Source organism: Argopecten irradians, chromosome 6 (assembly GCF_041381155.1).
Source record: "Argopecten irradians isolate NY chromosome 6, Ai_NY, whole genome shotgun sequence".
In the NCBI taxonomy this organism is placed as follows: domain Eukaryota; kingdom Metazoa; phylum Mollusca; class Bivalvia; order Pectinida; family Pectinidae; genus Argopecten; species Argopecten irradians.
Genome location: NC_091139.1, coordinates 26968929 through 26986231, shown reverse-complemented (window position 1 = coordinate 26986231; position 17303 = coordinate 26968929).

The following is a 17303-nucleotide window of genomic DNA, read 5'->3' as shown; positions in this document are numbered from 1 at the left end:
GGACGTATTACCTGTATGAATGGGATTGTATTATGGTTGAACATCATATTGGGACGATCTTATACTGTATATTGTATGATATACGCCGTCATCTCAGTATATTGTCAGATAGCGACCGTAATACTGTTTACCAATATGACTGTATTTTGTATGATATTGGACGTATATGGCTGACAAAAGGAACAGGACGTTTTAATTTTGTTATAGCGTATTATGGAAAATGCCCCGTAATTGGCAAAGATGATATTTTGTATTGATATTAGGACGTATTACCTGTATATTGTATGATATCGTTGGAATATTATTACCTTGTATATTTGTAAGATGATATAAGGAAGTATTACCTGATAACAGTGTATGATATAGACGTATTGTATGGTATAGGACTTGTATTACCTGTATATTGTAAGAATATAGGAACCTATAGGACGTATATATCTTATTATATTGTTTGGAACGTATAGGACATATATTACCTGTATATTGTATGATAAAGGACGTTATTACCGATGTATATTTGTATGAGTATAGGACATATTACCTGTAAAATATGTTATTGTTTTGTTATATATGTAAACATATTGCCTGTATATTTGTAAATATAAGTAATCTTGTATTCAATTAATATAGGGACATATAACCAGTGGATATATTTGTTATGATATAAGGGACTTAAAACCGCGAAGCGGTTTTTTATTTCTCATGTATTTTGTGTTTATGGATATCAGGACCAATTATTTCAACCTGTTATATTGTCTATGAAATTATTACGCCGTCCATCTCATCCAATTCAGAAGCCGACGTTTACAACGGCGACGCCCATTTTTTTTCCTTAATGGCTGATTAAAGTAAATTTTGTTTATTATAAGCCAATGAATGCGCAAAAATGAATTATTTTTTTTACCTGTATAAATGTATGGCTTGGGCATATTAACCATTAGTATGATATAGAAAACAATTTTTACTGGAAATGATGGACTTAAGGCCTGTAGATAATAGGAACGTAATCACCTGTTATCATGTATGATATATAACGTAATACCTGTAATATTTTATTGTTTTTTTTAAAAAAAAAAAAACATGATTATTATGAACTAATAACCATAGGACGTAATTACCCTGGTATATTACATATTACACCTGTATATTGTATGACGTAGGGATAATATTATTAGTATGATATAGGACATATTACTGTATATTGTATGATATAGGACGTATTACCTGTATATTGTATGATATATAGGACGTATTACCTGTAATATTGTATTGATATAGGACGTATTACACTGTATATTGTAAGAATATAGGAGTATATTACCTTTGTATATTGATATGGTATTATATTGACGTATATTACCTGTATTTTGTATGATATAGGACGTATTACCTGTATAATTGTATGATATAGGGAATAGGACCAGATAACCTATGATATAGTATATTGTATGCATAATAGGACGTATTACTGTATATTGTATGATATCAGGACGTATTACCTGTATATTGTATGATCTATAGGACGTATTTACCTGTATTATTGTATGGGGGGGAATATAGGACATATAACACCTGTATATTGTATGTATATAGGACGCTATTACCTGTATATTGTATTACCTGATATAGGACGTATTACCTGTATATTGTATGGTATAGGACGTATTTCCTGTATATTGTATGATATAGGACGTATTACCTGTATATTGTATGGCATAGGACATATAACCTGTATATTGTATGGTATAGGACGTATTACCTGTATATTGTATGATATGGGACGTATTACCTGTATATTGTATGATATAGGACGTATTACCTGTATATTGTATGGTATAGGACGTATTACCTGTATATTGTATGATATAGGACGTATTACCTGTATATTGTATGATATAGGACGTATTACCTGTATATTGTATGATATAGGACGTATTACCTGTATATTGTATGATATAGGACGTATTACTGGATATTGTATGGTACCTGTATATATTATTCGTATGGGTATAGGACGTATATAACTGTATATTGTATGGTATTAGGACGTATTATCCTGTTATATTGTATGATATAGGACGTATTTATTGTATATGTGATATTGGTACGATTATTGAAATATAGGACGTATTACCTGTATATTGTATGGTATAGGACGTATTACCTGTATATTGTATGGTATAGGACGTATTACCTGTATATTGTATGGTATAGGACGTATTACCTGTATATTGTATGATATAGGACGTATTACCTGTATATTGTATGATATAGGACGTATTACCTTGTGATATTGTATGGGTATAGGACGTATTACCTGTATATTGTATGGTATAGGACGTATTACCTGTATAGTGTTATGGCACTTGGGACCTGTATATTACCTGTTATTTGTATGATATAGGACGTAACTGTATATTGTATTGATTTATGACGTGGTAAATATACCTCTGGTATAGGACGTATTACCTGTAATAATTGTATGATATAGGAACGTATTACCTGTATATTGTATGATATAGGACGTATATACCTGTATATTGTATGGTATAGAACAGTATTTCCTGTATATTGTATGATATAGGACGTATTACCTGTATATTGTATGGCATAGGACATATAACCTGTATATTGTATGGTATAGGACGTCGTATTAACCTGTATGTTGTATGATATAGGACGTATTACGCTATATATTGTATGGTATAGGACGTATTACCTGTATATTGTATGGTATAGGACGTATTACCTGTATATTGTATGATATAGGACGTATTACCATGTATATTGTATGATATAGGAACATATTACCTGTATATTGTAATGGTATAGGACGTATTATCTGTTGTATATTGTATGTATAGGGGACGTATTATAAACAATGTATATTGTATGATATAGGAGTATTATGTATGACCTGTATATTTGTATGGCACGTATACAGATCATGTATAAAGGACGTATTACCTGTATTTTGTATGATATAGGACGTATTACCTGTATATATTGTATGATATAGGACGTATTACACCTGTATATTGTATGATATAGGACGTATTACCTGTATATTGTATGATATAGGAAACGTATTACCTGTATATTGTATGATATAGACGTATTATCTGTATATTGTATGATATAGGACGTATTACCTGTTATATTGTATGATATAAGGACGTATTACCTGTATATTGTATGGAATATAGTAATTTATGTATATTGTATGATATAGGACGATATTACCTGTATATTGTATGGCATAGAACATATTATCTGTATATTGTATGATATAGGACGTATAACCTGTATATTGTATGATATAGGAACATATTACCTGTATATTGTATGATAAAGGACGAATTACATGTGTATTGTATGGCATAGGATGTATTACTTGTATATTGTATGGCATAGGCATAGGATGTTATTGTTGCCGTATATATATAACCTGTATATTGTATGACATAGAACATGTACCTGTAATTGTATGACAAAGGACGTAATTACTACATGTGTATTGTATGGCATAGACAAATTAACGTAATTACTTGTGGATTGTTATGGCATAGGACATGTTGCCTGTATATTGTATCACATAGGACATGTTAGCTATATATTGTATGACATTGGACGTTATTACCTGTATATTGTATATGTATGGATATGACATATTACCTGTATATTGTATGGCATAGGACGATTTACCTGTACATTGTATGACATTAGTGACATATTTTCTGTATATTGTATGACATAGGACGTATTACCTGTATATTTGTATGACATAGGACGTATTACCTGTATATTGTATGACATATGCACATATTATCTTGTATATTGTATGATATAGGACGTATTACCTGTAGTATATTGTATGACATAGGACGTATTACCTGTATTATTGTATGACATAGGACGTATTTCCTTGTATATTGTATGACATAGGACGTTTTACCTGTATATTGTATGACATAGAACGTATATTCTGTATATTGTATGACATAGGACGTATTTCCTGTTTATTCTATGACATATGACGTATTTCCTGTATATTGTATGACATAGGACATATATCTTGTATATTGTATGATATTGGACATATTACCTAACATTATTTTGTATGACATAGGAAGTATTTCCTGTTATTGTATGACATAGGACATAAACTGTATATATTGATGACATATGACGTTAACTTATGTATAATGTATGATATATGACATATGACGTTAACTGTGTATTGTATGATATATGACGTTAACTGTGTATTGTATGATATATGACGTTAACTGTGTATTGTATGATATATGACGTTTAACTGTGTATTGTATGACAGAAAACGCAACTGTGCATGTATAACATATGATTTTACCAGTATATTGTATGACATATGACGTTACTTGTGAATTGTTTGACATATGACGTATTGTGTGTATTGTATGACATATGACGTTACCTACGTATTGTTTGTGAGCAATCTGTGCATGTATGACTTATGATGTTAACTGTGTATTGCAATACGACTGATGTTACCTGTGTATTGTATGACATATGACGTTATCTGTGTATTGAATGACATATGACGATTACTGTGTATTGTATAACATATGACGTTAAATGTGTATTGAATGACATATGACGATTACTGTGTATTGTATAACATATGACGTTACCTGTGTATTGAATGACATATGACGATTACTGTGTATTGTATGACATATGACGTTACCTGTGTATAGAATGACATATGACGTTAACTGTGTATTGAATGACATATGACGATTACTGTGTATTGTATAACATATGACGTTAACTGTGTATTAAATGACATATGACGAGTACTGTGTATTGTATGACATATGACGTTACCTGTGTATTGAATGACATATGACGATTACTGTGTATTGTATGACATATGACGTTACCTGTGTATTGTATGACATATGACGATTACTGTGTATTGTATAACATATGACGATTACTGTGTATTGAATGACATATGACGACGAGTACTGTGTATTGTTATGACATATGACGATTACTGTGTATTGAATGACATATGACGATTACTGTGTATTGTATGACAAATAACACTTCCTGAATATTGTATAACATATGACGTTAACTGTGTATTGTATGACATATGACGTTACCTGTGTATTTTATGACAAATAACACTTCCTGTGTATTGTATGACAGATAACACTTCCTGTGTATTGTATGATATATGACATTACCTGTGTATTGTATGACATAGGACGTTACCTGTGTGTTGTATGACATATGACGTTACCAGTGTATTGTATGACAGATAACACTTACTGTGTATCGTATGGCATATGACATTACCTGTGTATTGTATGACATAGGACGTTACCAGTGTATTGTATGACAGATAACACTTCCTGTGTATCGTATGGCATATGACATTACCTGTGTGTTGTATGACATATGACGTTACCAGTGTATTGTATGACAGATAACACTTCCTGTGTATTGTATGACATATGACGTTACCTGTGTATTGTATGACATAGGATGTTACCTGTGTATTGTATGACATAGGATGTTACCTGTGTGTTGAATGACATATGACGATTACTGTGTATTGAAATGACATATGACGAGATTACTGTGTATTGAATGACATATGACGATTATGTGTATTGTATGACAAATAACACTTCCTGAATATTGTATAACATATGACGATTACTGTGTATTGTATAACATAGGATGTTACCTGTGTATTGTATGACAAATGACATTACCTGTGTATTGTATGACAAATAACACTTACTGTGTATTGTATGACATATGACGTTAACTGTGTATTGACGATTATGACATATGACGATTACTGTGTATTGTATGACAAATAACACTTCCTGTGTATTGTATGATATATGACGTTACATGTGTGGTGTATTGATGACATATAATGTTTCTCTGTGTATTGTATGACAGATAAAACTTCCTGTGTATTTTATGTACCTGTGTTTGTATGACATATGACGTTAACTGTGTATTTTTATGACATAGGATGTTACCTGTGTTTTGTATGCATAGGCGTTATCGATATATTGCTTTACATATTACGTTACCTGTGTCTTGTATACTTGTGTATTGTTTGACTTATGACGTATTGTGTGTATTGTATGACATATGACGTTACCTATGTATTGTATCACAGGTGACACAACCTGTGCATGTATATCTTATGATGTTAACTGTGTTTTACAATAAGACTGATGTTACCTGTGTATTGTATGACATATGATGTTAAGTGTGTATTGTATGACATATGACGGTACGTGTGTTACTATTGTGTATGTGTATGACATATGACGTTACGTGTGTATTGTATGACATATGACTTTACTTGTGTAATGTATGACATCATATGACGTAACATGTGTATTGTATGACATATACCGTTACCTGTGTATTGTATGACATATGACGTTACCTGTGTGTTGTATTTTAAATGACGCTACGTTTGTATTGTTTGACATATGACATTATCTGTGTATTGTATGACATATGACTTAACTTGTGTATTGTTTGCCATATGACGTGACATGTGATTGTATGACAGATGACGCAACCTTTGCATGTATGACATAGGGCGTTACTTGTGTATTGTATGTCATATACCGTTACCTGTGTATTGTATGACATATGTCGACTGTGTATTTTATGACATAGGGCATTACTTGTAAATTATATGACATATGACGTTAATTGTGTATTGTATGACATATGACGTTAATTATGTATTGTATGGCATAGGATGTTACATGTGTTTTGTATGGCATAGGCGTTATCGATGTATTGCTTTACACATTACGTTACCGGTGTATTGTATGACAGATGGCGTTACTTGTGAAATGTATGATATATGACGTAACCTGTGTAATTATATGCTATAGAATGTTATCTGTGATCGTATGAGAGATGACGCAACCTTTGCATGTATGACATATGGCGTTACTTGTGTATTGTATGACATATGATGTAACCTGTGTATTGTATGACATATGACGTTGACTGTGTATTGTATGACATATGACATTACCGATGTATTGTGTGACAAATGACATTACCTGTGTATTGTATGACATATGACGTTACCTGTGTATTGTATGATATATGACGTTACCTGTGTATGGCGTTGGACTTTACGTTTGTATTTAAGGAATATTTTTTTTATTTTGTTGAGGTTAGGAGGGTGTAACGATAATGGAGCCCGTGTAAATTATGTAGCCTTTATTTTTACGGGCTCCATTATCATTATACACTCATAACCTAAACAAAATAAAACGCTATTTCTTATATTTACAGTTTTTCACGCAAAATATTATTTATTCTCGAGGCAGTTGTATATTTTTTTATTAAAATATTCATATTTTTTTCTCTCTCATCATTGTCAACGAATTTGATTGAACAGCTGATTGTAATCGAGCCATTCATGACCCCACGTTGCTACGCCAGCGACTACATTGTGATCCCGTAAGAATAGAAGCGACGCACTTGTTGTACTATCATTACACACTGATAATGAAAATACTAGAATGCATAGTTATTGAGACCATGTCAGTGCAAACGGTAAATATTGTATGACATATGACGTTACCTGTCTGTTGTATGACGTTACCTGCGTATTGTATGATATTCTTTGTGTATTGTATGACTGTGTATTGTATGGCAGAGGATGTTACCTGTATATTGTATGACATATGGTTTTTACTTGTGTAGTATATGGAATAGGACGGTACCTGTCAACCGAATGACAAAGATGATTGCCTGCATTATTTAGCACATATTAATTTAATGTCTGTAAATCGCACGTGCTTGATATGAATTTGAACTTTGATAACTTATCGATGCACTGTCTGAACTTTGGAAACTGCGTGATTATAAAGATTAATTCACCAAGCTTCTGAAGCTGTTTGTGACAAAGGGATTAGGAAGCAGGTCATCAACAGCACAGAGACATCGAAGTCAATACAAATGAAAATAATACTGGCAACTGGTGTTAAAATTCTATTCAGTACAATATACAATATGTTGGAACTGAAGGCCTCATAAAATAGCTCATGTACCACAATTTTACGTTATAGTAAATCTTAGTAAATCTTCTGCGTAACGTCAGGCGTTAGAACTGACCATAAGGGGTATTCTCTTTCTTCATTTTCATTTTAATACACATATATGTTCCTTTTTTCGGGGATGGGGTAATTTGTCTACCGATCCGTGAGTAAGTGGTATTTGTGAGGAAGCATGTTGTTAAAGTAGATGTTGGCTACTTCATTGGCTGTAATATGTTCTCCATGTTCTCCAATCAAAGTGATTTTAAAATCATGACAGTACAGACCGGTGCGTTACTCGCATCATGAAGAAACGCTAAGTGCAGTAAGTAATGTTGAACATTACAACACTGTATAAGATTCACATCAGTTGTATCAGTTTTCTGCCTTAGTTAACCAATCGCTTCTTGGTCTCCTTAAATAATTTTCATTTTTCTTCTTATACATAAAATACCTAAATCACGAATGGTCACTTTTTATACAATGCAGAATATAATATTGAGTTCCATATATGGACGATACACAATAACTGTTCTTCCTTATTTAGACAGCTAAAGGCACCGATAGACCACCAATAAAGAAATATGCGAAGCAATATATAATGTACTTATTGTTATTTTATTATCTCGAAACAACGCGGCGATGTACATGTGTAAGTGACCCAGTATCGGAAAACAATGGCTTGTTATACACGCGCTTTAATGTACGTGTAATGCTATTAGTATGTCAGCTATTTGACTTAATTTGATGGTCTGAGAGACTCGGCAGTACTGTAACCCCTGGGCAGGTGTGCTTGGCCGCAGGTGTGTTATAGACACGCATAAGGGCCTAGAATCCTATTTCAGATTTATTTCCTTTTGATATATGTATAACAATTAAAGGCACAAATCCTGCTGGTATAAATAAAAGGGATGCTGAATGCTAGGATACTGGACATGCGGTCCATTTTAATTGTCAGAGATCTATACCACCAGGTATCTGTACGAATTGAGTATTGATTTTTTTTCTCTCTCTCTTTCCTAGGTCTAAAGATTACAAAAATCCGTTTACCGAACAAGCTGATAACATGAAAATGTGTCAAAATTTCTTACACGTATTGATCGACTCCCTGGCTGGATATTTCTGCAAATAAATAATAAATAAATGAAATGTGAAAATGTTGGATCAATGGCGAAGGAGATAGCAAGAGATATATAATTACCGACCCGGTGGCTGGACTACAGAGTCCGGCTGTCGAGGACAATGTAAATTTCAAATTAAGCACACAGCGATAATTCTCGATAAACGATTTTCCAAAGAACCTATCTGAATACGAGGCTCCTCGCGCATTTGATTGAGTTTACGAGTTAATATCATAAACAACTCTACAGTAACCAATGTTCCCAATTAATCAAAATAGTCTATACCAGTGTTGCACACCATACATTCAAGGCTGTTAATGATGTATATTTTGTATCATGTACAGTATGCTCAAAACTAAGCTTTTTCCTTTTCTTTTACCCTTGTATTTTTTTTCTTTTTAAGAGAAAAAATTAATATATTTTATCCTGTTTGATAAATACATAATTGTTGTAATGTATCTTTATTTAATGACATTATTTATTCCTTGTACGTGTATTAATCTCTTAGTGTGAAATGTGAATATTTTGTAAATGGCAATTTATCACTTGTGATAATTACATGTATATATTTATTTATATGTACGTATATTCACTTGTTTATCTTTTACTGTATAGTTAAGATTCAAAGTTGGACAAAGTACACTTGTTCTAGATTTACTAACAGACTTACAACTATAAAGGGGATTTCTGTCAAGAGATTAAAATCTTAAACCTAAAGTCAGCAAGTTAACGCTGGCACCGTTCCTCGGTTTACTTTTCCATTTAAGCTTGGTTTTAATTAGTTTAATAATTCACAAGATGGAAACTCGCTGTGTGGTTATCTGTGGTTCTTTCAAATAGCAATTGGATCAAATAAATTTAAATAAACTTTTAAATAAACTTTCACTAAATTTAATCTTCAGAATAGGTTTTCGATTAAGAAACGTAAACAGTTCAGCCCCAAATATGCCTCGGCCTGACTTAAAAGCTAATCGGATCTAAAAGTATATATCTTAGGGCCAAACTAAAATTAAAATGCTTTAAAAGATACGGTTCATAAGTCTACAGCTATCGCGCATTTCAATCTGAAATTCGTTCCAGATATTTACTTCTTGATCTATTTGTGAGCTCTTGATAATGGAACCTCAAATTTTTCTCTTGAACTTATGAATATTAAAATACTACATTTTATGGTATTTACGCTAAAATGTGTTTTTAAAATCAACACGGTCACAAAAGGTGACAAAAGTACAAAGGGCTTCGGACAGATGCCGGTGGAAACCCTATCTTCTGACGGTTCACCATGTGAAAATTCGGGCACAAAAAAATATTTATGTACTTATAATTCAACGCCCATCCCATAAATTCAGTTTCCAGTATTCGTTTTAATTTTTATGGAGGTCTGGCTTCGTGTTTACAAAATATACATTACTAGTAGTATACATAAACTTCACAACGTTAATGAATGTCAAAATAAGTTTATATCTAAAATTTTCGCTTTTTAACACCACCACATAACGATTGAAGATAATTATAAATTTTAATTACAATTATCATAATGCATTTACCCAAAATATATTTATCAATTTGTTAACGATAGCTACGGCGTAAATATACAGGGAAATTAAGTATAATGCTTATAAATGTACGCAACTCAGAACCCTTAATTCGACATGCGTAAACAGAGGCTTAGATTATTATTTAATCCGTTTAATTTGTCTCAAAACACGGATTAAAAAGTTGATTTTTTTTTCTATTCTCGAGTCAGGGATTAAAGTAAAATATTGGCTAATTACACCTCGCCCCTGAACCCTCAAATCACTGACTTTGTAAGCCTTTCATAAAGGGTTGTCGTCTGCTATTTAAACTCGCTCAGTCAAATCGATTTGATTTTCAAACGGAATCCAGTTTAATGGCTAAATGGGTTTTAGGTTGAGCGGTTACGTAACCCCAGGGCCTTATTATCAGTTAATACCGAGTGTTGAAAGAATGTGCAAATTCAAACCTATTGTTATAATAAAAACAGCTTGATACCTTCCTGTTGAGTTAACAGCTGGTACAACTTGTAGCACAATGGCCGTATACTATAGGTCGGTTGACCTGCCAGGTAAATAGTTCAGTCAAATATTTTACATTTCACGTAATTTTACGAAGAAAAAAAAAGAAGTTAATTACGACAACGGAGTCCTGTCGTTCGAAATTGACCATTAAGGCGTGAAAGAACAAAGCAAGTCGCCATCGATTCTATTGACATTATCGATTTCACTACTCCGGAAAATGAAAACTTGTGATAACTTAAAGATCTATTAACAGATGGTTGGGTTCAACACAAGGCACTTGCAGACAATAAGCTCGTTAGGACAAAGGGAAGCGGTCATTCAAAGTGGACAAATATTTACAACACTTGTTCTGTGTAAATAAATAAACATGTAAATAAATAAATAAAATAAAAACGCTAATTGCATCATTTACGCAATGCCCCTAGGCAGATGGTCATAAAAAACGGCCACGCGTCATATTATGATATCTATAGGCGTCATCGATACATTTAAAAAATAACAAAGGTCAAATAAAAAATATTGGTATTGATAGCACGATAAAAAAAGGTTTGTTCTGTTATATGTTTATGGGTCATATGCAGAATAAAACAAATAGGTATATATTGTCATTCCCACATTTAACGTTTCTGGTAATAACAATAATAGTATGTAAATATAACTGCGATAAAATACTAAATAACTCATTTTATTAAAAGTGTCACATGTCCATTTTACATAAAGTACAACATAATATTTTTGTTAAATTTACATATAGTAATAAATTGACATTCAGCCTATTTATTTTAGACTTACGAGTCACCAAATGTTAAAATAATAAAATGGGTTAAGTACGTTTGAGGTGAATGGGGTAGAGCAATTAATGAAACTGTTTTTTTCTTCTTCAAAACAACAGATTTTTGTGTTATCAAAGTCTTCAAAACAACAGATTTTTGTGTTATCAAAGTCTTCAAAACAACAGATTTTTGTGTTATCAAAGTAATTATTTACTGTTTTAGAGGTTAAAATCTATATATCTATATATCTGTTAAAATTGATCTGAACTCGTCTTAATTAAAAATTTTGAACTTAAAAAGAAAGTTTCCTATGCGATATGAAGAGCTAACCCCTCCTACTCCCCCACCCCACCCCAGTTCGCGTGTGTTATCAAGGTCATTTTGCTAATTTGGAGGTCAAAATGTAGATATCTTCCCATTATTGTCCTCAATTTGGATTGTGTTTTTTTCTGTTTTTTTTTTTTTTTTTTTTTAAATTTTATATTTATGATAATTTCAAAGACTCCATGACTAACCCTTCCCAGGTGGAAATAACAGCTGAATGATGTCACATTTTAATGTAGATGCTTTAGGAAGTTTAATCATGGCGTTATTGGTCAAGATTGATTAATTACCTACGTAGGCTTTAAGGTCATAAAAAACCTTGACAAACAAAAACAATTTCCCTGTTGGTGTCCGTAATGGACACACGAGCTGGTATAGTACACAGAACTGTCCAGATTTTGACATTACTTTACTCTATAGTAAAATTGTGTCATCTACTTCATCAAGCTGTTCTGACTGTAGATCCAGCCCCGGGATGTATAAAAAAGAAAAGAAAAATGATCTCACTGGGCTATGTATGCTGGCCATCTTTAATGAGGGACAGATCATGTAAAACGCGGTCCACTCAGCCAATCACGGTCCCTGTCCGCAGGAAAGCTTCAAATTTGACCGGATGAGTTATGACCCAGGATCGCGATGACTCCCCGGGTCATTTAAGTGACCACTGGGTCGGTCACTACTAAATCTTCACTTCAACTCGTGCTCAATTTTCAATTTATTTTCTTATGACAAGACCACAGTATAAGAAAAAGCCGTTGGCGAACTATTTCCCTAAAATTCTCAATTTCCATGGCACGGTGTGTCAGTTTTACATCAACGTCACCTTTTTAATACGCCTGTCAACTTAAAATTTATTGAATTAATTAAAATATGAAACTGATACATATACTTGTCAGGATTAAGTTATATTTCGTGTTAATGCTAGGTAGATTTGAATTATTAAAATATTTTCATCTTTCAGTATATGCCGTAAATCTGCCAGGCCGCTGACTATCTGTGATGTATGTGAAGTAAGGACTGTCGCTGACAAGTTAAACATCCCCCTCCCACATATAAACTTCTAATAAAACTGTCTCGAATTTCCATAATTCTGAAAATGCGAAAATAAGCTATCTTGTTGGACACGTAAATTATGTACATACAAGAACAGTAAAAGTTCCAGCACACTAATCATAGGTTCAAAAGTTTGACAGGTTGATATTGACGAAAATGGCAAAATTGAAATTAAAACTAATATTTCACTGTATCAGCTATACAGAAGGCTAAATTAAAGTTATTTCCATAGATACAATTTGAATCTAAATCATTGATGCCAAACAGCGGCATCAACCGTCGATTGGCACTGGTAGCTATGGTGCCCTTTTATGTATTAATAAACAAAGTCTCTCCTCAATTATCAGCTTTGAGCCGTCGTCCTTAATTCATAGATTTTCCAGTTTCGATGCGACATCCACGCCTCATCTTCAGATTCGAAGAGACCTCTACTCCTATTTGGTTTCTTGTCAGCATCTTCGGCTTCGGTCACCAATATACTTGGCTTCTTGCGACTGCATCCCCGGGAAGCTTCGAACGTCCTTACTCATATTTAGTTTCTCGCCTCTTCTCCATCTTAGAACCGACGACGTCCCTAGTCTTTTTTGGTTTCTCGCCTGCATCCCAAAATTTAAAGCGACTTTCTTACTCATATATGGTTTCTCGCCCGCATCCCCAACTTCAAAGCGACGTTCTTACTCATATTTGGTTTCTCTCCCGCATCCCCAACTTCAAAGCGACATTCTTACTCATATTCGGTTGCTCGCTCGCATCCCCAACTTCAAAGCGACGTTCTTACTCATATTTGGTTTCTCGTCCGCATCCCTAACTTCAAAGCGACGTTTTTACTCATATTTGGTCTCGCCCCATCCCCATCTTCAAAGCGACGTTTTTTCATAGCTCCCATGCCCAGACTAGAAGCGACGTCCCTACTCATATTTTGGTTGCTCGCCCGCATCTCCAGCTTTGCTTGTGGTTTATCTTTTTTTCCCCCAATATTTTAGTAAGTATTTTCGGGTGAGCTGTCTTACCTAGTTTTGTTTAACCCTTTGCCATTATTACATGACAATAACATTTCTTTTTCCTTTTCTCAGAATGTCTAATCCAAGTATTCAGTAACACTCCTACTTTAATTTCTTTGATATCTAAGTCGTTTTGTAAACATAAATGTTCTCCATTTCTATAGCCTGGTATTAAATTAACAAAACAAGTGATTAATCTTAAATCTATTTTTACACTTTGTAATGTCCGCCGTTGTCATGGTATTTTATATTTGTTGCCAGAGACCGTGTGTTACCAAGCTTTTAGGGTTTATTACCAGTGTAGTCATTTCCAAATATCTATATTTAATTGACTGTGATGAAACAACATAACTTATGCCTTAAATTTCCAAAGGAAATTAAAGCTCTCTGTCATTGTAATAAAAATCAAAACATAAAACCAATGGACTGGAGGGCAATAAAATGGTTCTGTCGACATTTATTGTCCTATACTAAATAATACATGTCTTGGCTCCGTGTACCATGTATGATAACGGTGGCAAAACCTTTGTAGCTTGTGTTACGTAACCTGGTCTATTGCAGTGTGCAGCTCTTGTTATATTACCAATGATAATTCAATAAACCCTACCAGTATCCTATATCTTTGTCTAATATTGCTGGACAGATGGAAAAGTCATTCATTTTGTCATGAATCGTGTGTAATAACATGTATACTGTCATGAATTAGGGGAAATGTCATTTATTGTGTTATTGCATGTATTATGTCATGATTTAGGGGTCATTTATTATAACATGGACATTTTAAAAAAGAATTATAGTGTCATGAATTTAGAGCAACATCATCCACAGTGTCAAGAATAGTTTGTAATAATGACATTTATTACTTATTCATAGGACCTTGAATATGAATAGGAAGTCATGACATTTCAATGTTTTTATGCTTTATAAATGTTGATAAAATATATACCATCATAAATTGAATTTGAAGTAATATTTCCCATGTCATCAATAGGGATAACATGAAAATACAGTGTAGTAATATATGAATACATGTGATGTCATTTCATACTGTTATGAATACCTGTAATGTACATTCATACTGTCATGAATATGTGTATTGTCATAAATACATGTAATATCATGAATACATGTAATATCATTCATACTGTCATTAATATCTGTAATGTACATTCATACTGTCAAGAATATGTGTAATGTCATGTACATGAAATATGAATACATGTTGTGTCATTCATACTGTCATGAATACCAGTAATATCATTCATACTGTCATGAATACCTGTAATGTTATTCATATGGTCATGAAAAAATGTAATGTCATGAAACATGTAATGCCATTCATACTGTCACAAATACATGTAATGTCATTCATACTGTCATGAATACATGTAAGGCTATTTATAATGACCTGAATACATGTAATGCTATTCATACTGTCATGAATACATGTAATGTACATTCATACTGTCATGAATACCTGCAATGTCATCATTCTGTCATGAATATGTGTAATGTCATGAATACCTGTAATATACATTCATACTGTCACTCATGAATATTTGTATTGCTGTGAATGCTTATAATGTCATTCAAAATGTGATAAATATTAGATGTCATTCATACTGTTATGAATACTTGTGACATCATTTATACAGTCATTCGTTAGGGGTACTGCCATTTATAATGTCACGAATACATGTAATGTCATTTTTATTGTCACTAATGTCTAAATAAAATTAGCCCCATCTATCATGTCATGAATGAGGTGAAATTACATAAAATTTTAATGAATTCCTTCTATTTTACCAAGTTGAATTAAAAGCTAATGCTTATGCTGACAGTGACTGCTATTCTCATTTTAACGAATGGACCTATTTGTCATTTATGTTTTACTAAAATATACTTCGAGTCCGTCATGTTTTCATTAATTTTTTCAGGAACAGTATTTATTTTAGTAAATTTATGAAAATTAGGGGTAAATTTGTTCATGCTAATTAAATAAGTAATTATGTATATCAATAAGGAGCTCATAGGATTTGTTCAGTATCTTATCATTCTTCACCAGTGAATAATGTCATTAGGTTTGTTTGTTTGTTTGTTTGAGTTTTACGGCCCATCGACAACTAAGGTCATTTAGGGCCAAACTACAAGTCATGCATTAATATCAGGATAAAAGTTCAGGGTAAGAAAAAGCAAGTAAGGACTAAAACACAGATTGTAAACGTTAATTTGATAAAAAAGGTTTGCATGGGATAAAATAAATTTGGCTAAAACACATGAGAAAACTCATGCACAATGTTGATGAAACGATGAAATGTTGAGTTGATACGATGTCGTTAGGTTTCAAGGAAGTCGAAGTCACCAATTTCAGAACCATCGATTAAGATTACACCATCAGTGATTGGTATCAAAATGAAGGTGTAATCACCATTGTAACCGCTACACAGTTTGTAACAGTTATTGAGGTTCCAAGGACATTATAATGTCACATGGTAGTCCGTGAGCTAACCTATATTTCCGTAAACTTAAATTAACCGACACAAGTTTCCAATAACTTTAATACCATTCGTTTAAATATCAAAATCTTATCTAATGTTTTTGTTTTTTCTCACATTCTTCTTCAGTAAATTCTTGTACAGGTTGGAAATGCAAAGCTTGCATTGACATTGAAGTTGATCACTAATAAACGCTTGGCAAAAGAACATTTTCTGCATTGTTGCAGATAGCAAAATGAAAAGCTTTCACAAAGGCTTTTATAGAAGTATGCAAGAGAAATAATCAAACATTAGTTTGTTCTATGGACAGAGATATCAGAACCATTGTGCGTGATTGCAGCTGATAAGCACTCAGCAAGCTTGTCCAAAATATGCTGAATTACTAGGTTGAGATATCCCTGTCTATG